Here is a 22,858-nt window from a genome sequence, read left to right as displayed (position 1 = left end):
TTTATCCAGAGTTAAAAGTGACTGTTGGTTTACCAAACTTGACCTCAGGGGGGCGTATAATCTTATTCGCATCAAGCATGGGGATGAATGGAAGATGGCGTTTTAATACCCTGGAGGGACATTTTGAGTACCTGGTGATGCCTTTTGGGCTCACTAATGCCCCTTCCGTCTTCCAATCTTTTATGAACGATATTTTCCGGGACTTTGTGGATGTTTTTTTTTTTATTTATCTGGATGATATTTTGATCTTTTTCAGTGATTGGGATTCTCATGTGGAACATGTCCGGACTGTGTTCCGGATTTTGAGGGAAAATACTCTGTATGTTAAGGGATGGAAGTGTCTCTTTGGTGTACAGAGGATTTCGTTTTTGGGATTCATATTGTCCCTGTCTGCTATTGAAATGGACCCGGCCAAGGTACAGGCCATTTATGATTGGGTTCAGCCCACTTTTTTGAAGGCTCTCCAGAAGTTTTTGGGTTTTGCTAATTTCTACTGTAAATTTATAAGTAATTTTTCTGGTATTGTTAAACCACTGACTGATTTGACCAAAAAGGGTGCCGATGTGGTGAATTGGTCTCTAGAGGCAGTCTCGGCATTTCAGGAGCTTAAGAGGAGATTCACTTCTGCCCTGGTTCTACGGCAACCTGATGTCTCACTCCCATTTCAGGTGGAGATAGATGCTTCTGAGATTGGTGCAGGAGCCGTTTTGTCCCAAAGAGATCCCGTAACTTCTAAGATGAATCCCTGTGCCTTCTTTTCTCAAAAATTTTCCCCAACTGAACGTAACTATGATGTGGGGAATCGGGAATTGTTGGCCATGAAATGAGCATTTGAAGAGTGGAGACATTGGTTGGAGCAGGGCCGAACATAGACTGTAGTGGGCCCCTGTGCAAGAAATTTTTCGCCCCCCCCGCCCTTCATGGGGCAACAAAATTATTTGTTATTTGCTGTTATCTAATATTGAGGCTAAGCTGGAGCTAGTATGGTGCGCACTCAGGGTCTATAAGGATAGGTGCTGGTGAATTGGACCAACGGGGGCCCTAAATATGCACATACAAAAGTATTTCACCGCACTCAACAAAAAGAGATGCTTTGCAAACAAATTGTGAATTTATTCAAAGAAATGTGCCAACACCAAAAATTTGTAGAAAATACCCGACGTTTCGATCCTCCCGGATCTTATTCATGGGGTACACTACAATAAAAGAAAACAATAAATATATACACAGTAAGGATCGACAATTGAAACTATGTACATAAAGATTCTGATATATGCCAATGTAGAAAAAGACAGAAATATGTAGAATCTGCAGGGTTTCATTACTTCATTTTTTGCCAGCTTAATACTGTACATAATAATGGCTACAGGAGATTCCAAGAAACAGGAGACTTGAATGTTTTACCTTTATACATAGAATAACGAACTTTCAGGCATGTTGGAAAGGATGACAGATCCCCCTACGGTGGTGCCAGGTACTATCGGTGGAAATATAAATGTTAGCTGGTATAGATAACCTCAACTTGTGGCCCAAAAGAAAAAAGTATACCTGGTATGCTTGTTTATAGTTGTATTATTTCTGTTGAATAGAAATACCCATGGATGGTCCTGGTTACAGGGAAATGGGGGTATTTTTATACTGATGTCCCCTTATATAAATTCTGAGATATAAGGATACAATAAAATGATAATGTACCTTATAAGTGGAGCATTTTGGCCACAGGCTGTAATGACTGTTGCATAGTGTAGCCCGCCTGTAAAAAAGATGGCAGGCCATAAAGCTGGTGTCCCTTATTATTCCGTTTAGGTGTTAGGTGTATCACTGTTTTATATATTACCTGTGGGATCCTCCGTATAGAGTATCAGACGTAAAGTTAGGGCGGCAATCGGATATTACTATCCACCTAAAAGTGAATGTTACACCATGAGAGAGGTGACCCACGACCCACACATCCTGGGTATGGTGCCTAAGAAATCAGTGTAACGCAGGTTACCTGTTTTATATATTACCTGTGGGATCCTCCCTATAGGGTATAGGAAGTAAAGTTAGGGTGGCAATCAGATATTGCTATCCACCTAAAAGTGAATATTGTACCATGAGAAAGGTGACCCATATAACGTAGGTATGATGCCCAAGAAATCAGTGTAGCGCAGGTTACCTGGGGGATTTAGAGGAGCCTGGCGATATAGAGGCGGCGCTCCCGCGCCCTGTCCCGGCTAGAGTGAGAGGATGTGCCGGTCTGTGGTGCGGCGGGGCGTTTTATGCGCCGCGCTGTGTACTGCCGGCCCATAAGTGCGTCATCCGGCCCGGAAGTGACACAGCGCCGTGGAGAAAATGAGACCGCGCTTGCGCGGTGGTAGGAGAGCTTGCCCTTCAGTATCTGTGTAGCTGCGCGTGCGCAGTTAGTGCATAGGCAGCAGTGTATAGGCAGAGCTGTCATGGAAGGGAGGGGGTGTTCCTAAAATACAGGCAGCTAGTTCAACTTGGTATATGCAGATGCTAGGGCTGCAATGTAATGGCAGCGTTGTTGCTGAATATGGGGGAGCATGGCTCAAAATCCATATTGCAAGCAAATGTAGAGAACAGAGTTTGATAACAGGGTTATTAAAGCAAAAGAATAAAAATAAATAAAAATAAGATGTTAAAGGGGGGCTCCTGATTAAGCTGAGACCTACTAGTAATAATGTGAAGCGGCAATATGGTAAGAAAAAATAAATAAAAAATAATAGATAATAAAAATAAAATAAAACAATAATAGAAAAATGGAAATAAAAAAATAAATATAAATAAAAACAAAAGGTTAAATGGAGTAAATGAAATGGAATGAATTGATATGAAAAAAAATGGGAAAATAATGAAAATAGAAAAAAATAAAAAAATTGAATAAAAGGAAAAATTATTGAAAAACTACAAAAATTGCAAAAAAACTTACCAATTTTATTTTCAGACACGGCTGTCAGCGTGTCTGAAAATAAAAAGTGAAAAGTTAATCATAGTGTTATGCCGCGCTCACCAGGATGCGGGGCTTCGCTCCCGACATCACTCCCACCGGTACAGCAGTCCCTCGGGGGCTCCCGTCGGGTGCGCACGCACAGCTCTCGTCCCCGGGGCTCCTCCTCCACGTCACGTTTGCACTTGCACGCTCCTGTCAGTGCTGTCTCCGGGTCGGTCTGCTCTATGGTAATGGAGGAACTGACCCGGAAGCTGTAGTGGTCATGTGCTTTCTGGCTAGGATCTGACCCAGAACCTGTCATGGTCATGTGCTATATCAGGCGACCTCCCCCTATGGGAGGTGCCTGATTATTGTTGTGCTTCCTGGCTGGGACATCTGTGTCTCCGCCAGGCTGTTCGCTGTACTCAGGTCCTCTGTTCCGCCTTGTGTTCTTGGTGCTCCAGGGCACCCTTTCTGAACTTCCATTCCGCTATGTCTTTGCTCAGTCATGCCCTCTGGCATCCACTCGGATCTTGTGCTCTGTCTCTTGCTCCGCTGTGCTTCCGGGCACTCTCTCTGTCCCTATACTCTAATACTCCTCCTGGCACGACTGCTGCTCCATTCTGTACTCTGTCGTGCTCCTTGCACGCGTCTTGCGTGGCTTACCTCCGGACGTATTACTCGCCACACGCCATACGTGCTCACGTGTATCTGTCTCGCACTACCCTGTAGTTAGCGCACTTCCAGGTACACACCTGGTGTTCCAAGTATCCAGTACCGTCCCTCTGTCATACCCACCTGTGTCTCCTGTGAGCCGTCCCTCTCGGTACCGGCTACCGTGGTACTCAAACCCCTGGGCCTGCTCCTAACGGTCCCTGTATAGGGGTCGGTTCCACCTGGCAGCTCGCCTGGGGCCTGTAATGTATAATAATTAGATCTGTCTCTTTAAGCAAGCCAGACTTATGGGACTTGGGGGGTGGAGACAAGAAGGATGAGAAGGGAACTTTCACTTTCACTTCTGTGTAGCATGGGAATGCAACTGTTATGCTGTGTGCTGGAGGACGAAGAATAAAACATATCTAAAATTTAATACCTTGAATTCTTCATAACGTGTGGATATTACAACTGGCGACGAGGATGGGATATAATCACCTACTGCTGTGAGTACGGACTATATTTTACCGCTTCACACGCCAGCACCACTGAGAGACTCTATCATGGCTGACTACTTGCACACATTTTGATATGACTGATGTCATTAATCTCTCCCATAACTGGAGAAAATGGCTAAACAGATTTGAGAATTTCCTAGAAGCCATGGACATAAAGGAGGAGAAAAGAAAGAGAGCTTTGCTCCTGCATTGTGCAGGCACAGGAGTCTATGACATATACAGTACGTTACCTGCAGCAGAAACAGACACATACAACAACTGCACTAAAGCTCTCACTGGCTACTTCAACCCCAAACAGAACATCAGATATGAAAGATATAAATTCAGGATTGCCAAGCAGCTTCCAGAAGAGTCCATAGACACTTATGTCACACGGCTGAAAGAGTTAGCACATGGATGTGCCTTTACAGATGTAGATGATGAAATCCTAACTCAAATAATTGTCACCTGCTCGTCTAACAACCTAAGGCGTAAGGCTCTGCAGCAGGATATCTCTCTACATGATTTACTCAAAATGGCCCGTGCTATAGAAATAGCAGATCATCAGGCTACCGTAATGGAGAATGGGGATAAATTACATGTGCATAATCTCAAACAGAAAAATTTACCAGACAAACAAGCCCAGAAACAGAAGAAATGTTATAGATGTGGACAGGATTTCCCTCACCACCAGAACAAATGTCCAGCTATGGGACAAACCTGCAGTAAATGTGGAAAAGGGAATCATTTTGCAGCTGTTAGCAAATCAGCACACTACAAGCCTCCGCTGCCTATGACAAAATCTGCAGAGGTAAAAGTGATAAATCAGGACACAGAAGAAATGTCTGCGACTGAGAACTATGTGTCCACTACCTCTGTCACTGGTTCAGTACAGTCTCCCTGTGTTACACTCTCAATCTGCAACACTGACATTACCTTTACAATAGATACAGGAGCTTCAGTGGATATCATAGATGGCACTACATATGAACAATTGAAAACAAGGCCAGTCTTACAACAAGTGCAGACTAAAATCTTTCCTTATGGATCTAATACACCTCTAGCTATAATGGGACAATTTGATGCTGAAATTAGATATAAAGAAAACAGGCAGAAAACCACTTTCCACACATTACAAGGATCGGGAGGCTGTCTTCTCAGCTATCACACTGCCTTGGAGCTAGGGCTCATCCAGGTTATTCATACCATAACTGACCCTGCGGATATGGATGTACAAACTATGGTGAACAGCTTTCCCTCCCTATTTAGTGGTTTGGGAAAACTAAAGGACTCTCAAGTACACCTTCATGTGGATGACAATGTTCGTCCAGTAGCCCAGCCTCAAAGGCGTATTTCATTTCACCTGAGACAGAAGGTAGAAAAAGAACTCCAATTGCTCATGGATGAGGACGTTATTGAAACTGTTACTGGTCCCACTCCGTGGGTCTCTCCACTTGTGGTAGTTCCAAAACCAAAGACTCCTGATCAAGTGAGACTGTGTGTTGACATGCGCCTGCCCAACACCGCTATACAGAGGGAAAGACATATCTCACCTACGATTGATGACATTATTCATTTATTAAATGGAGCCACCGTCTTCTCAAAGCTCGACCTCAATAAGGGATATCATCAATTAGAACTGAGTCCAGAGTCCCGATACTTGACCACATTTTCCACCCATGTGGGCCTCAGAAGATACAAAAGATTGACTTTTGGAGTCTGCTCAGCAGCAGAAATTTTTCAGGATGCAATAAGGAGTGTCATTCAACACATCCCAAATGCCTTTAATTACAGTGATGACATATTGGTTTTTGGTAAAACTCAAGCTGAGCATAATCGTGCTCTATATGCTATCTTCGAATGTCTGCTTTCTGCTGGACTCACTTTAAACAAAGAGAAGTGCGAGTTTGACAAGGGTTCATTAGAATTCTATGGTCACATCTTCTCGGCAAAAGGAGTACAACCAGACCCCAAGAAAGTGGAAGCTATCAGAACAGCCTCAATTCCACAGGATGCCAGTGAAGTGCGTTCTTTCCTTGGAATGGCAAGTTACTGTGCTAGATATATTCCGAATTTTTCAACAATCAGCAATCCACTACGGGAACTTACAAAACAAAGTTGTATTTTTCAATGGTCTCAAGACTGTCAGGCCTCTTTTGAAACAATTAAAAATGAACTCTGCTCGACAACCACTATGGCTTATTTTGATCCAGCTCTTCGAACTGAACTGATTGTGGACGCCAGTCCCGTGGGACTGGGTGCTATTCTAGCGCAGTACAAGGATAACAATCAAAATCCTCACATCATTTCTTATGCAAGTAAGAGCTTAACAAACACTGAAAGAAAATATTCTCAACCTGAAAAAGAAAGCTTGGCAGTTGCCTGGGGATGTGAACACTTTCACTTATTTCTCTATGCAGCTCCCTTCACCATTGTCACAGATCATCAAGCACTTCTTACAATTTTTGGAAATCCCAGAGCTAAAATGCCTGCACGAATTGAACGATGGGGCCTACGTCTACAGGACTACAACTATAAAATTGTTCACAAACCTGGAAAATACAGCAATCCGGCTGATTATCTTTCAAGACATCCTACTAATGATGATATACCTGTGCATTCCTCCATTGAAGAATACCTACGTTTTGTTACAGATCATGCCGTGCCAAAATCACTTTCTCTTGATCAATTTATAAATGAAACAACAAAAGACAAGACACTCTGTGCCCTAATACAAATCATCCAAAATCGAAGGTGGCATGAAATTCAAAAGGAAAAATTTCCTGATTCTGAGATTGATCTGAAAGAGTTAAAACTATTCTCAAACGTACGTGAGGAATTATCAGTCACTGAAGAACACCTCATTCTTCGAGGTACCAAACTAGTTGTACCTAAGACTTTGCGTAACTTAGTCATACAGATAGCACATGAAGGTCATTTAGGAATTGTTGGCACAAAGAAGTTACTCCGAGAAAAAGTGTGGTTCCCAAATATGGATCACTTGGTGGAAGAAAAGATTAGACGCTGTTCTACTTGTCAATTAATCACTCCATCATCAAACTTAGAGCCATTACAAATGTCTCCGTTACCCACTGCTGTCTGGGAGGAAGTGGCAGTCGATATATATGGACCATTGCCAAATGGCCAATACATTCTCGTAACAATTGATGAATATTCTCGATACCCTGTCATTTCATTTATCTCTTCAACATCTGCTAATAATGTCATACCAGAGCTGGACGACATTTTCTCGGCATATGGTATTCCAAGAGTGGTCAAAACAGACAATGGACCTCCATTCAATGGACATGTGTTTACACAATTTTCTGAATACTTGGGATTCAATCACAGGAAAATCACACCTTGCTGGCCGCAAGCCAATGGAATTGTGGAATGTTTTATGCGTACTCTGGGGAAACGTATCAAGGCAGCGAGTCTGGAGCACATCCCACTGAAACAGTCATTATACAAATTCATGCGTAATTACCGCAATACGCCACACTCCACTACTAATGCTGCTCCAGCTCATTTAATGTTCAGCAGAACCCTGCGTATACGTCTCCCTGATGTGACCAGCCATCCCCGACCGAGTGACTCCTCAGTGAGATCCACAGATTTCTCCAACAAACAAGCCATGAAACGTTATGCAGACAGAAGGCGAAGGACACAGTCAAGTGCCATCGAAAGAGGGGATGTCGTGGTGGTACGTCAAAGACCAACCAACAAGACCTCACCTGTATATGGTCCTGCAAAATATTATGTTACTAAAAGGAAAGGCAGCATGATCACAGCTGAACGAGATGGACACTCCATAACGCGAAATTCTTCATATTTTAAAGTCATACCGCAGAATGATGACAATGAACTCTCTTTGGTGGAAGATTTGGTATCCGATGGTGGAGAGGACCAACAAGAGGTAGCTGGTCCATCAATAATGAACCCTCTCAATGAGCCCAGACGTTATCCTACACGAGAGAGAAGAGCTCCATCGAGGCTTATTGAAGAAGTGTAACTACAGTTTTGTTTGTTTTGTTTGTTTTTTTTGTTTGTTTCTCTGGTTTTTGAATTGAACAAATAAGACAAAACGGACATATGATTTCTTTGGACGTTTTCATGTTGTTGCATTTATCAGTAATATGGGTTAGTATAGTAAAAAAAAAAAAAAAAAAAGAAAAAAAAGGGGGATGATGTAATGTATAATAATTAGATCTGTCTCTTTAAGCAAGCCAGACTTATGGGACTTGGGGGGTGGAGACAAGAAGGATGAGAAGGGAACTTTCACTTTCACTTCTGTGTAGCATGGGAATGCAACTGTTATGCTGTGTGCTGGAGGACGAAGAATAAAACATATCTAAAATTTAATACCTTGAATTCTTCATAACGTGTGGATATTACAGGGCCCTTCGGTGCCACGGTCCAGAGGGTCCACTCCTGGAGTTTCCAGCTCCAGACCATCCACTCTAACACATAGAAGCCAATCTATTTCCCTATTGAGGCCTTTTGGCGACAGTGTATCCAACTTATGGATTCAATAGGTTTCTCTACGTTTTAATAGTTTTATGTGATTGCCGCCCCTTCTGGGATTTCGTATCTGTTCGATCACCTGGTATTTTAGCTGCGCCACTGAGTGTTTATGCTTAATAAAATGGTCTGGAATAGGTAACCAGGTCTTGCCACATCTAATCGTAGCTTTGTGGCTAGCAATTCTGTCCTTGACATGCTGTGTCGTCTCACCCACGTACAGGAGGCCACATGGGCATTTTATGACATAAATTACAAAATTGGAATCACAGATGTAAAATCCTTTGATAGGAAATGATTTACCTGTGCATGGATGGGTGACAGTATCAGACTTGATGATATTGGAACATGAGGCACAATTCAAACAGGGAAAGGTGCCTTTACGGCGTGTGGCAAGTTGTCGTTGTGTAGATCCGGGATGTTTACTACCAATGTCTGAATGGACAAGTTTATCTTTGATATTGGGGGCTCTCCTACTACACATGAGGGCCGGTGTAGCAAACGCTCCTATATTAGGGTAAGCTCTTGACAGTAATGGCCAGTGTTTGCAAATAACCGAATGGATTTTTGACATAAGGGGATGGTAGGTATGGACAAACAGGACTCTTTCAGGTTTTGGGATGATTAGTTCAGTAGTTGGAGGATTGTGGATTCTTGTTCTCACCTGCTGGAGGAGCCGAGTGGGATAGTTTCTCTCTATGAATTTGGACGATATCTCATCCAGACGAGTAGAGAGTAACTCTGGGTCGGAAACTATTCTAGACACACGTGTGAACTGGGAACTCGGAAGGCTATTTTTAGTAGCTCTGGGATGACTACTTGAGTAGTGTAGCAGACTGTTACAGTCCATGGGTTTCGTGTAGAGGTCAGTGGTGAGATTACGAAAAGAGTCCTTTTGTACCATAGTGTCTAGAAATGGTATGAACTTCATGTCATAGTGAATGATGAACTGGAGGTCAGCATCTAATGAATTAATGTAGGTATGAAAGGATTCTAAAGACTTAGGAGAGCCTAGCCAGATAAACAAAATATAATCAATATAGCGATGATAACAAGAGATGAGATCCTTAAAGGCTGCAGTTGGGTAAATGAAGTTCTCCTCGAAGGTGTGCATGAAAGCATTGGCATAAGCCGGTTCTATGTTAGATCCCATCGCGGTCCCCCGTAGCTGAACATAATATGTATCTTCAAACAAGAAGAAATTTTCATGAAGGACCAACGTGAGAAGATCTAGGCAAAGTTGGATGGAATCTCTGGACATAGCGGAGGTTTCTAACAGTGATTTGGTAGCTTGTAATCCCTTGGTGTGAGAAATGGATGTATAGAGGCTATTGACATCCAGGGTAACCAGTAAATTATCGGGAGATGTGGTTTTAAGGTTTTGAATGACTCGCAGGAAGTGTCCTGTATCCAGTAAAAATGAGGGAGTAGTCTTAACCAGAGGTGTCAATATTTTTTCCAAGAAAACAGAGAGGGGTGAAAGTATGGAATCAGTTGATGCCACAATTGGCCTGCCAGGGGGATTTAGGAGGGATTTGTGTATTTTGGAAAGAACATAGAAGACGGGAGTGATAGGATGCGGATTTGTAAGAAATGTTGCTGTTTTGTTGTCTATGATATTGTTGTCCAAGTAAGTCCTAAGCAGAGATTGAATTTTGTTGTTAATTTCAAATGTGGGGACCCTAGGAATAGGTTTGTGTATCTGATAGCTGTGTACATTGTGCGCTCCAGGATGACAACAGCACCCCCTTGTCCGGCGGTTAAATAATGATATTTTTATTATTCTGTAAGGATGCAAGTGCTTGTTTTTTTAACCGTGTCAAGTTATTATGGCTAGGAAAGAAACCAAGGCATTGCTGGTGTGTCAAATCCTTGACTTCTCTGTCAACAAAAGAAATAAGTTTCTATAGCATGAAATGAATGTGGGGTTGCGTAGTCCCAGATTGGTGATAGAAAGCTCCGCAATATATCGGAGGTCTCTGATAAGGTCCCAAAATGAGTTTTTAGTCTTATGGCGCCGTAAAAGCGCTGCAGGTCCTTCTCCAGCTGGAAAGCGTCCCAGTTGGGGGTAGGACAGAAGGACAATCCTTTCTGAAGTGCTGACAATTCCGCAGAGGAGAGTGTGTGCTTGGAGATGTTGATCACCAGGTTGGATGGTGTCTTACCTGGGATCTGGTGGTCATTTTGTCGCCTCCTAGATCTGCTCGTCTGTCTGTGCGTTGGTACCCTCCCCTGCGGCCCTTCGGTAAAAATGGGGTCTTGCTGAGCCTGTAGAGGAATCGCTTTCGGTACTGAAGGAGCCGAACCTGCGGCTTGGTTGGTGCCGCCAAGAATTCATTCCAGTAGAATCGCTTCATCGATAAACTCTGTTGTTGTTGTAATCATCAATGTCCCGCTGGAACTTTTGGCGCTTTCTCTCTTGTAGGGACTTCTGTTGGTCCAATAGAATTTTTTCTGTTTTGTCTTTTAGATTTGACCAATCTGCGGAGGATAGAGTGGCGGATAGTTGGGTTTCAACGGCTTTGAAGCTTTCTTTCGTTTCGGCTATAGCCTTCTGCAAAATCTCAAGTCAAGATTATAATGTCAAGAGAACACTTATTCAGTATTTTTTTGTATTTATCACAAAATTCTACGTTATCACTGAAAAGAGTTGGGCGTAGGTTGCACCTGAGGCCCCTCGGTATTTTTCCCTGTTTATGGTACTCTGCTGAGGCTATGCAGGGCTGGATATAATATCTGTAGGGTGCTGCTGGGCTGTATTTATTATTTGCCAGTTGCAGCCTCCAAATTATATATACAGGCCAGCACAGCCTCCAAATAACATATATAGCCCACTAGCCCAGCATTGCCTCTAGTTGTTAATATATACAGCCCAGCACAGCCTCCAAATAAAATATGGTATACAGCCCTGCATAGCCTTCATTTAATATATATAGCCCAGCACAGCATCCAAATAACATATACAGCCCAGCATAGCCTCCAGTTAATATCTACAGTCCAGCAACAGCCTTCAGGTAATATATACAGCGCCGAGCACAGCCTCCAGTTAATATATACAGCCCATCACAGCCTCCAGTTAATATATACAGCCCAGCACAGCCTTCAGGCAATATATACTGTTAGGGACGGCGGAACACACTAAATATAAAATAACGTAAAGTGCGTTCGCCGCCCAGGGTCCACCGTGCAGAAGGTGTAAACACTGCTGCTAGATAATGGCGGACATACAATATGGCGGTATGACGCAGGTGGGTTGAACGTCACCCGGGTGCGCTGGGCGATCTCTGTTAATTCACAGAGACACCTATGTGTTAAACACAAAAGGCTGAGCCTGTTCACGCCACAGGTCTCAGAGAAGTGCACGCACGGTATCTGGTCACAGGAGCTAAACCCTAGGCAGAGGGTCAGCGTCCGTCTAGACCTACCGTGCGTGCGGCGTCGCTACCGCGGACGCCAAGGGGAGCTGCAGACTGCAGCGCGGCAGCAGACACTGCCGCTAATCGACAATGCCCAAGGGGGGGCGCATTGTCGGACGCTAGTACTGTGTAGATGCTTATTGTGGCTATAGCTTGCCACTGGCTGGCACTGACTCAAAAGCTAAGTCCCTATACACACTCGTAATATCAGAGGGAGGGGATCTTAATGAGTCATTCACAGGTTCATGCATCCATCATCATTCACACAGTAGCAACTAGAGACTATACTAGCGCATGGCCGAGCGGCCATGTGAACCTTTTATAGCCAGGACCTTCCGGAAGCTTCCAGATCCCTGAGATGGACCAATCAGATCTGGAGAAGGACCTGGACATGTGGCTCCCGATCTCCAATGGGAGATCGTCTCATGAGCATGCTCAGTAGAGCTATGGAGGGACTAAGGCCTCTTTCACTCATCAGGTTTTCGCCGTCAGGCGCGATCCGGCTCTTTTGACAAAAACCGGATCTGGCGAAATGCAATGCCGGATCCGGTTTCCCCCCCATTGACTTGCATTAGCGCCGGATCGCGCCGGATGGCCAGGCGTTTCGTCCGGTTTTCGCCGGATCCGGCAATGTGTCGCAATCTGGCGTCTGGAAAAAACAGCTACTGTAACTTTTTTGTCTCCGGCGAAAAAGCCGGACCCACCGGATCCGGCGCGTCCGGCTTTTTCACACAATGAAAGTCTATGAGCGCCGCAATGTTCCGGATCCGGCAAAAGCCGGATCCGTTTTTTTGGGTCTCAGCATGCTCAGTAGCTCTGGCCACAGCACACATATATATAACCATGACAGTGGGACCCTCAGCCACACCCAACATGCCACCCAAGACAGGAACCAGGCACAGGAGAAGGCAGGACCACTGCACCACCATCAGCACCACCACCACCCCAAATGGAGCAAAGCGACCATGCTGAACAACGGGAGGGGAGTCCACCAGCAGATAAGAGACGGTAATTATCAAATCCCCCATTCCTCAAAACTAGGGCCATGGAATATCAAGATATTCATTGGCCCTTTGTTTCTCTTTATTCAACAACCGCCCAAGAGATGCAGCAGCAGCACTGGCAGCAGCAGCACCACCCACAGGCATGGAGTCTGGCCAGCAGGAGGACACCACATCTTCTTCTGGGAGCCCTCCCTCGCATCGTCAGCGTTTGACGGTAAGTTTTTATTTCCAAAATCCATCATCTCTGTAATATACAGTATGTCTATTCATTGGCTTTTATTTCAAAACAGGAATCACAAGCTGAAGAGGAGCTCCCAGAAGAAGAAGGAAGGGGTGGACAGACACCTGGAGTGGGCTCACAATTGGTAAGTTTTTTTCATCAAATGCAGAAACACAACATCACACTACACACAACACATAGAAAACAATGTACCGCAGACATCACACAGCAAACAAATATGCCAACATCCAAACACATAAATTTTTTTCTTTTCTTCTCTAGTCTTCCCAATCTGGTGGTCGGCCAAGAGGTCCTCGCAGTGCCCCCCAGGGTCGTTGGTGACAGCAACGCGGTGGTCACCAGCGTGTAAGTATAATATTTAAGTTAATTTTTGGTACACTTTTTATTTCATGTCTTAAAGTGTGGTGCCTAATTTTGCTATTTTTCTCTTTTACTTTAACAGCCTTCACAGCGTGCTCCCGACTCTGACGGTGAGGATGGAGGAATTGATGTGGACAACCTCATCGATCTCGTCAGAGAAAGGGAGCCGCTATGGAATATGGCTGACCGCCACCATGCTGACCTGATAGTTACCCGACGGCTCTGGGAGGAAATCTATTCGCTCCTTGTGACCGCTGGGAGGACCTCGATGCTCGGGCCCAGATTAAAGAGCGTAAGTATATACTGTACAGTACCGGTTGCTTGATGTAAACCAGTGTTTCCCGAACTCCAGTCCTCGTGGTCCCCACGGATCATGTGTTCAGGATTTCTATTTACTATGGAAATCCTGAAAACATGACCCCTGGGGACCATGAGGACTGGAGTTTGGGAAACACTGATGTTGTATACTAACCACTTTGTCCTTTCTCGTTTCAGGGGACAGAATTGTGAAGCGGTGGCGGTCTGTGAGGGATCGTTTCAAGAAGGAGTTCAATAAAGAGATGCGGGCTCCGAGTGGATCTGGAGGACGCAGGAGCAAGTACAAGTACGCACGAGCCCTGTCGCTCCTCCGGGATACAATGGTCACCAGAAGGTAAATATTACACACCACATGTAAAAAAAAAATGTTTAGATGTAAAAAAAAATTTTCAGCCAGGGCCATGCCATGTCACTATTTTAATTGTTTTTTTTTCTCTTTATTCCACAGCACGGTGAGCAGCACTCGTGAGCCTGCACGGTTGGACCCTTCTGAGGCGATCCCTGAGGAGACCGGCACCGAGGGACACTTCGACCACCCCGGTACATCTGCACCTTCCCAGCCTTCCCACACATTACACCCATCTGTCCCATCCACCAGCGCAGGAGCATCGAGCCGACAACATTACATGGAGCTGCTGGTGAGGAGATCGCTTTCCCTTTACCCCACCCTTCTGCCCCTGCCACCTCTAGTACACCTGCGGGTACAGGGCGGCAGCGGCAGAGGGGTCAGGAAAAGACTTATGCGCCAGAGTTCTTGCATCTGAATGCATCTTTCCAGAACTGTCTAAAAGTCTTGTCAGAGCAAATCTCCGCTGGCTTTCAGCAGATCAACTCCAGCATTCTGGAGGTGAAGACACTTCTGCAAACCATGCATTCAGAAGATCTTTGCCAAACCACACCTTTTTCAGGTCTGTTGTGGAGCGCATGGAAACGCTCTCTCCTAGCCAGCAGATGCATGTAATGCATTCGTGCCACGGTGCTCTCCAGCACGTTACGTCCCAACCTCCTCCTCCCACCCCAGTAGTTTCTCCACCTGCACCCCCTCCAGCCTCTTTCCATCCTCCCCCTCCTATTACATACCAGCAACCTCCCCAGTACCAGCAACCTCCCCATTACCAGACATCTCCCCACTTCCAGCAACCTGCCCCGTACCAAACTCCTTCCCCGTACCAAACTCCTTCCCCATACCACTTTCCATCCACATCATCTGCTCCTACAGTCCCTGCCCAACCCTCCACTCCACCACCCACCATCTCTTCTGCCTCCCATATGTCCACCCATTCTCTAGCTTTTTCCACACCTTCACCTCTAACTGTTCCTTCCCCACCAATTTTGCAATTTTCCAACTTTGAATTTTTATGCCCTTAAATCACAGAGATATAGCACACAAAAAACTGAATAAGTAACATTTCCCACATGTTTACTTTACATCAGCACAATTTTGAAACCAAAATTTTTTTTTGTTAGGAAGTTATAAGGGTTAAAAGTTGACCAGCGATTTCTCATTTTTGCAACACCATTTTATTTTTACGGACCACATCACATTTGAAGCCACTTTGAGGGGTCTATATGATAGAAAATACCCAAAAGTGACACCATTCTAAAAACTGCACCCCTTAAGGTGCTCAAAACCACATTCAAGAAGTTTATCAACCCTTTAGGTGCGTCACAGGAATTTTTTGAATATTTAAAAAAAAAAATGAACATTTAACTTTTTTTCACTAAAAAAATATTTCAGGTTCAATTTTTTTTAATTTACCAAGGGTAACAGGAGAAATTGGACTGCAAAAGTTATTGTGCAATTTGTCCTTTGTACGCCGATACCTGATATGTGTGGGGGAACCACTGTTTCGGTGCATGGCAGACCTCAGCAGGGAAAGAGCGCCATTTGACTTTTTCAATGCAAAATTGGCTGGAATTCAGATCGGACGCCATGTCGTGTTTGGAGAGCCCCTGATGTACCTAAACAGTGGAAACCCCCCCAAGTGACCCCATTTTGGAAACTAGACACCCCAAGGAACTTATCTAGACATGTGGTGAGAACTTTGAACCCACAAGGGCTTCACAGAAGTTTATAACGTACAGCGGTACAATTAAAAAATCATATTTTTTCCACAAAAATGATCTTTTCACCCCCGATTTTTATTTTTCCAAGGGTAATAGGTCCCTAAAAGTTATTTTGCAATTTGTCCTGAGTACACTGATACCCCATATGTGGGTGTAAATGACTATTTGGGCGCATGGCAGAGCTCGGAAGGGAAGCAGCGCCATTTGATGTTTTTGGCTGGAATTGAGATCGGACACCATGCGTTTGGAAAGCCCCTGATGTACCAAAACAGTAGAAACCCCTCACAAATGACACCATTTTGGAAACTAGACCCCCCAAGGAACTTATCTAGATGTGTGGTGAGTACTTTGAACCCCCCAGTGCTTCACAGAAGTTTATAACGCCCATGCGTGAAAATACAAAAATCATATTTTTTCCACAAACATGATCTTTTAGTCACCAATTTTTTCATTTTCCCAAGGGTACAAGGAGAAATTGGACCCCAAAAGTTGTTGTCCAATTTGTTCTGAGTACGCTGATACCTCATATGTGGGAGAAAACTACTGTATGGACACACGTCGGCGCTCGGAAGGGAAGTAGTGACGTTTTGGAATGCAGACTTTGATGGAATGGTCTGCGGGTGTCATGTTGCTTTTGGAGAGCCCCTGATGTACCTAAATAGTGGAAACCCCCCACAAGTGACCCCATTTTGGAAACTAGACCCCCTAAGGAACTTATCTAGATGTGTGGTGAGCACTTTGAACCCCCCAGTGCTTCACAGAAGTTTATAATGACCGGGCGTGAAAATAAAAATATCGCATTTTTCCAACAAACATCTTTTAGTACCCATTTTTTTTATTTTCCCAAGGGTAACAGGATAAATTGGACCCCAAAAGTTGTGTCCAATTTCTCCTGAGTATGCTGACACCCCATATGTGGGAGAAAACTACTGTATGGGCACACGTCGGGGCTCGGAAGGGAAGTATTGACGTTTTTGGAATGCAGACTTTGATGGAATGGTCTGCGGGTGTCATGTTGCCTTTGGAGAGCCCCTAATGTACCTAAACAGTGGAAACCCCCCACAAATGACCCCATTTTGGAAACTAGACCCCCTAAGGAACTTATCTAGATGTGTGGTGAGATCTTTGAACCCCCAAGGGCTTCACAGAAGTATATAATGCCCAGGCATGAAAATAAAAAAATCTTATTTTTTCCACAAACATGATCAATTAGTCTCCAATTTTTTTATTTTCCCAAGGGTAACAGGAGAAATTGGACCCCAAAAGTTGTTGTCCAATTTGTCCTGAGTACGCTGATACCTCATATGTGGGAGAAAACTACTGTATGGGCACACGTCGGGGCTCGGAAGGGAAGTAGTGACGTTTTGGAATGCAGACTTTGATGGATTGGTCTGCGGGTGTCATGTGCGTTTGGAGAGCCCCTGATGTACCTAAACTATTGAAACTCCCCACAAGTGACCCAATTTTGGAAACTAGACCCCCCACGGAACTTATAAAGATGTGTGGTGAGCACTTTGAACCCCCAAGTGCTTCACAGAAGTTTATAACGCCTGGGCGTGAAAATAAAAAAATCATTTGATCGCTTTTTATTCCGATTTTTGGGACGCAGAATGAACAAAAACCAGCGTTTCATGAATTTCTTTTGGGGGGGTGCATTTACACCGTTCCGCGTGCGGTAAAATTGATAAAGCGCTTTTATTCTTTGCGTTGGTACGGTTACAGCGATACCTCATTTAGGTCTTTTTTTATGTTTTGTCGTTTTTTTGCAATGAAAACAATTTTATATAAAAAATAATTATTTTTGCATCGCTTTATTCTGCGAGCTATAACTTTTTAATTTTTTTGCGGATGATGCTGTATGGTGGCTCATTTTTTGCGGGACAAGATGACGTTTTCAGCGGTACCATGGATATTTATATGCGTCTTTTTGATCGCGTGTTATTGCACTTTTTGTTCGGTGGTATGATAATAAATCATTATTTTTTGCTTCGTTTTTTATTTTTATTTTTTAAGGGGTTCGCTAAAGGGGTTAACAAATGGGACAGTTTTATAGGGCGGGTCACTACAGATGCGGCCATACCAAATATATGTACTTTTATTGGGTTTTTTTTTATTTTCAAAAAATGAATTTATTGGGGAATATTTTTTTTTTTTTTTTTTACTAATTTATTTAGCGATTTTTTTAAAATTATTTTTACACTTTTTTTTTTTATTTTTTACTTTATTACATAGTCCCAGGTGGGACATCACTGTCCTGTAAAAGATCGCTGATCTGTCACATCACAGATCACTGTGACAGATCAGAAATCTGTCACAGGCAGTTCTGCAGACTTCCTCATGCCTGCGCTTTGCAAGCAGTGAGGAAGTCAGCTCCCTACAGGCCCCCGAAGGCCCCCGTCGCCATCTTGGATCCGGGAGCCTGTAGGGAAAGAGCCCCCCGCAGCAGCGCTGCACATTGCGCTGCCGTGGGGGGCTCAGGGAAGCACGGAGGGAGCCCCCTCCCTGCCGATGCTTCCCTTTAACTCCCGGTACACCGCGATCGTGTTTGATCGCGGTGTACAAGGGGTTAATGTGTCGGGGGCGGTCCGTGACCGACCCTGACACATTGTGCCGAGTGTCAGCTGTGATAATCAGCTGACACCCGGCCGCGATCAGCGGCGCTCACCATGTGGGCGCCGCTGATCGCATTAGACGTACTATCCCGTCCTTGGGAATTAAGTCCCAGGGCACATGGACGGGATAGTACGTCTAATGGCAGAAAGGGGTTAAAAGGTAAAAAGGTTCTCAAAACCAGGTACATAACTGTAGGTAAAAGGTAAATAAATTTTACCTTTTTGCCACAGTTGTGTTCCTGGTTGTGTTTGAAGCAAAGTATTTCACCAAAAAAGTTGTGTATCTTGTTGGTGATTTCCTAACAATGTACACAACTATTGTTAAAAGGTGAAATACTTTGCATAAAACACAACCAGGTACACACCTGTGGCCTAAAGGTAAAAATAGTTAAACCAGGACAAGATAGCCAACTTTGATTGGCAAAGGTATATACTGTTGGTACAGAAGGTACACAAGTTTGGTTAGGGCACAAATCTTTCACACTCTGTCATCCTGCCAGTCTATTCTGCCTTGAGGCGACATAAAGTATTGTGCAAATTTGTCCCTTATTACTGAAACCATCACAGAACTTCTAGTGGTAATGTTCTGGTAATCTTGCAAGGTGGTTTCTTCAGAGGTGTCAATGGAAATGGGTTCCTTGCAGATAACAAAATTGTGGAGTACCACGCAAGCTTTGATCACCTCGTCAACAGTTTCTGTCTTGAGGTTGATCGCAGTCAATAGGACCCGCCATTTGGCTGTCAGAATACCAAAGGTACATTCAACCATTCTTCTTGCTCTTGTGAGGCGGTAATTAAAAATGCGTTTTGTTCTTGACAATCCTCTGCTACCCCATACGGTTTCAAAAGGTGTTCTGACAGCTGGAAGGCTTCATCCCCTACACAGACAAATGGCATAGGTGGACCAGATGTCTGCGGCAGCGGTCTAGGGGATGGGAAGTGGAAGGTGTTTCCATACAGTTTACGCCCCATGGCAGACAGTTTGAAAACTTGAGAGTCATTTGAGCGGCCATAGGCCCCAATATCAACAGCAATAAATTTGTATTCTGCGTCAGCGATGGCCATGAGGACAATTGAAAAATATTTCTTGTAATTGAAATATTCCGATCCCGATCCTGCTGGCTTTATAATGCGGATATGTTTCCCGTCCACAGCGCCCAAGCAGTTCGGAAACTGACATATCTGTAGAAACTTTTCAGAAATTTCAATCCACCTCTCTGTTGTGGGCTCTGGTAAAAACTCTTCAGCTAAGGAGTCCCACAGTGCACGGCATGTGTGCTTCACTATTCCAGATATGGTGGAAATCCAGAGTCTGTACTGGAAATGCAGTGACGAAAGGGATTCTCCAGTTGCAAGAAATCTGTGGGGAATTAAAAAACAATCAATTAGTTTAAAATAACAGGATTACATACCAAAACTCAGCTATAGCACTTGGAGATACAAACTACCACCAACAAGATTGCAGTGAAAGTGTGCTCTGATATGAGCATATCCAATAAATGTGGCTTACCTTAAAGTCACCATCAGACGCTCTGCGGGTGAAACAGAAAAGCGGCAATAGGTGTCCGATTTTCTTATGAGGTGTGCAATGCGCTCCACCAAGTAATCAAAATTCTCCATTTTCATCCGAACATATCCAAAAAATTTCTCCGGGTTTCGTCTAAGGTCCATGCAGAGTGTAGAATAGACCCCACGCATCATTCTCTTGGCTGTGATGGGGTGGATCCACAAACGTCGTCTACGATGCCTGATGCGCTGCTGTCTTGCTCTCTCCTTCTCCAGAACAATCACCCTCAAACGATTCGCCTCTGCTGTAAAATCCGCCAAATTCTTCAAAATATTTCCAATCACAACATCCATCTTCGCCAGTCACTTGCTCTTTTCTCCAACCTGCACTTTCTCCTCTATAACCTGTCAAAGAAGGACTGTAGGAACACGGTATATATAGTTTTTCAGTAGCCAATCCCGTTCGGAAGGCCACAAGGGGCCTTTTCAAAAACCGGATCCGGCGTAATCCGTCGAAAAACGGATCGAAAACCGGATGAACCGGATGAGACGGATCCGGTTTTGGCTGTTATGCGCAAGACGGATCTGGCAGAAAACCGGATCCGTCACATCAGGTTTTACAAAACATTTGCCGGATCCGGCGGTCCGGAACGCGCCTGATGGCGAAAACCTGATGTGTGAAAGTAGCCTTAGCCTCTGGAGTGATTTGCTGCTGAGCAGCCTGCATTGCCATTGCTGACAAAAGGTGGCAGCAATAGCCAACCCCACAGAGCTGGTCTGGGCAGAGCGTCTGGGAAGCCGGGATTGCTGAACAATGTCCTCTGTGGTCGAAAGATAATGGGAGACTGCAGAAGGGGAGGCTCTGGATTCCTGTTGAACCGCTGCAGGAACCCGACGCCTAACATTACCCCCCCCAAGGCCCCCTCCCTCCTGAGCCATCCAATCCACCGAAAAAAAATTTTTGCCACGTACCACCTTGTGTCCCACAGAGGCATAGGCCTCAGGCTCGTCCGAAGACAAGTTTGATGTCCCGGCAGATGACTCGGAAAACTGGGACATGTGAACAGGTTTGAGAGGAGACACGTGGAAGGCGTCAGGGATGGCTAAGTCGCCAGGAGCAGAAGTTGGAGCTACACGCCGATGTGTGTCGGTGGGCGTCATCACTCTCACTTTAGAGGATAGAGTGACATGCGGGGTGCGACCCAGACTGTCGCGAACCTCCATTGCCTGGTCTGCCACCATCGAGGGATTCAGTAACCCTGCCGGCCTCAGTTTAGAGGAGCTGCTCTTAGCACAAGAGGCGCACGCCTGAATCTATTTTTTAGTGTCCCGAGCCCTGTGCGGCCACCCATATGACCTTGCCAGGAGTTTTGTGGTCTGCCTGTAGCCAAAGTGACCATCCACCCTGGACGCGTGTGCCCACGCGAGAACCTTGGACCGCTGGTGAGGTGGGACAAAGGTCTTGCCTGGCGGCACTGACTCGAGGACGACCGGAGCCACGGTCTTCAGATTCCCAGTAGGGGCGTGGAAAGATCCACAAGCACCTCCACAGAGTGTTGTGAGTTCATTTTCCCCTTCACTACTGAGGCCCGAGGAACTCCCTCTTCTGGTGAAGAAAGGTAGTGAGCCTGATTGTCAAACACCTGGGGCTGATGATGATGACTGGCTGAGTGGAGTTAATGACTGGATATAAGGCTGCCGACGCCCTTCTGGCCTGCGGGTGATTTCTCTGTGGACTTCTAGGAAACCAGTCTTATTCCTGCTCATCTAAAGCTAAGATTTCTGCTTTGCCTTTTTGCATTAGTGTTTTGTTTTCCTTGCTTTTCTGGATTCTGCCATTCCCTGCTGGGGTGAGCTGAATCTCCTTTTGCCTGTTGCTCTGTTTTCAGAATATTCCTGAGTACTGACATAGCTTTTTTGAAGCCTAGCGTCTTCAGGGCCTTTTTTACTGTCAGTTGTTGGCTCTTATTTTCATAAGGTTTTTCACAGATTGCAGACAGCAGCCTTCCTGTCCTTTCCTATCTAAGCTAGCGTGGGCCCCATCTTTGCTCAGTCTATCTTTCTGTCTGTGTTTTGTTCTTTCTTCTTGCTTCACCGTCATTATATGTTGGGGGCTGCCTTTTGCTTTGGGGTCTGCTCTGGGGCAGTTTAGATTTCCCTTTCTGTCTTTAGGCTATGTAGTCCTCCGGCTGTGATCGAGGGGCCTAGGGCATCGTAGGAACCCCCCACGGCTACTGCTAGTTGTGTTGATAGGTTCAGGGGTCTGCAATCCGATAGCTGCCAACTTCTCTGGTTTTCTGGACATAGCTAGCCTATTTTTGCCTATTTTTGCCTCCTACGGTGACTCAATCATAACAGAATCACCAGCCATACCGCAGATCCTAGGGTACTCAATTGCAGGAAAGAATTGTATAAAAAAAAAAAGGTGTGTATATTTTTTCCTCTATATCTCTGAGGCCGTAGGGGGAATTTTTTTCTCTCAATGGAGATAAAGCAATTGTCTGATCGTGTGGAGCAGCTCGCTGCGGAAGTGCGGGGAATTTCCGCCTACCTTGCTCATTCACATGCTGCTGAACCAAAGATTCCTACACCTGATGTATTTTTTGGGGATCTGTCTAAATTTTTGAATTTCAAAAATAATTTTAAATTATTTTTTGCCTTGAAGCCTAACTCGTCAGGGAGCTCCGCGCAGCAGGTTAAAATTGTCATCTCTTTGCTGCGTGGCGATCC

Source organism: Dendrobates tinctorius, unplaced genomic scaffold (assembly GCF_039654945.1).
Source record: "Dendrobates tinctorius isolate UK_male_01 unplaced genomic scaffold, ASM3965494v1 ptg000128l, whole genome shotgun sequence".
Classification (NCBI taxonomy): Eukaryota; Metazoa; Chordata; class Amphibia; order Anura; family Dendrobatidae; genus Dendrobates; species Dendrobates tinctorius.
This window is presented reverse-complemented; position numbering follows the sequence as displayed.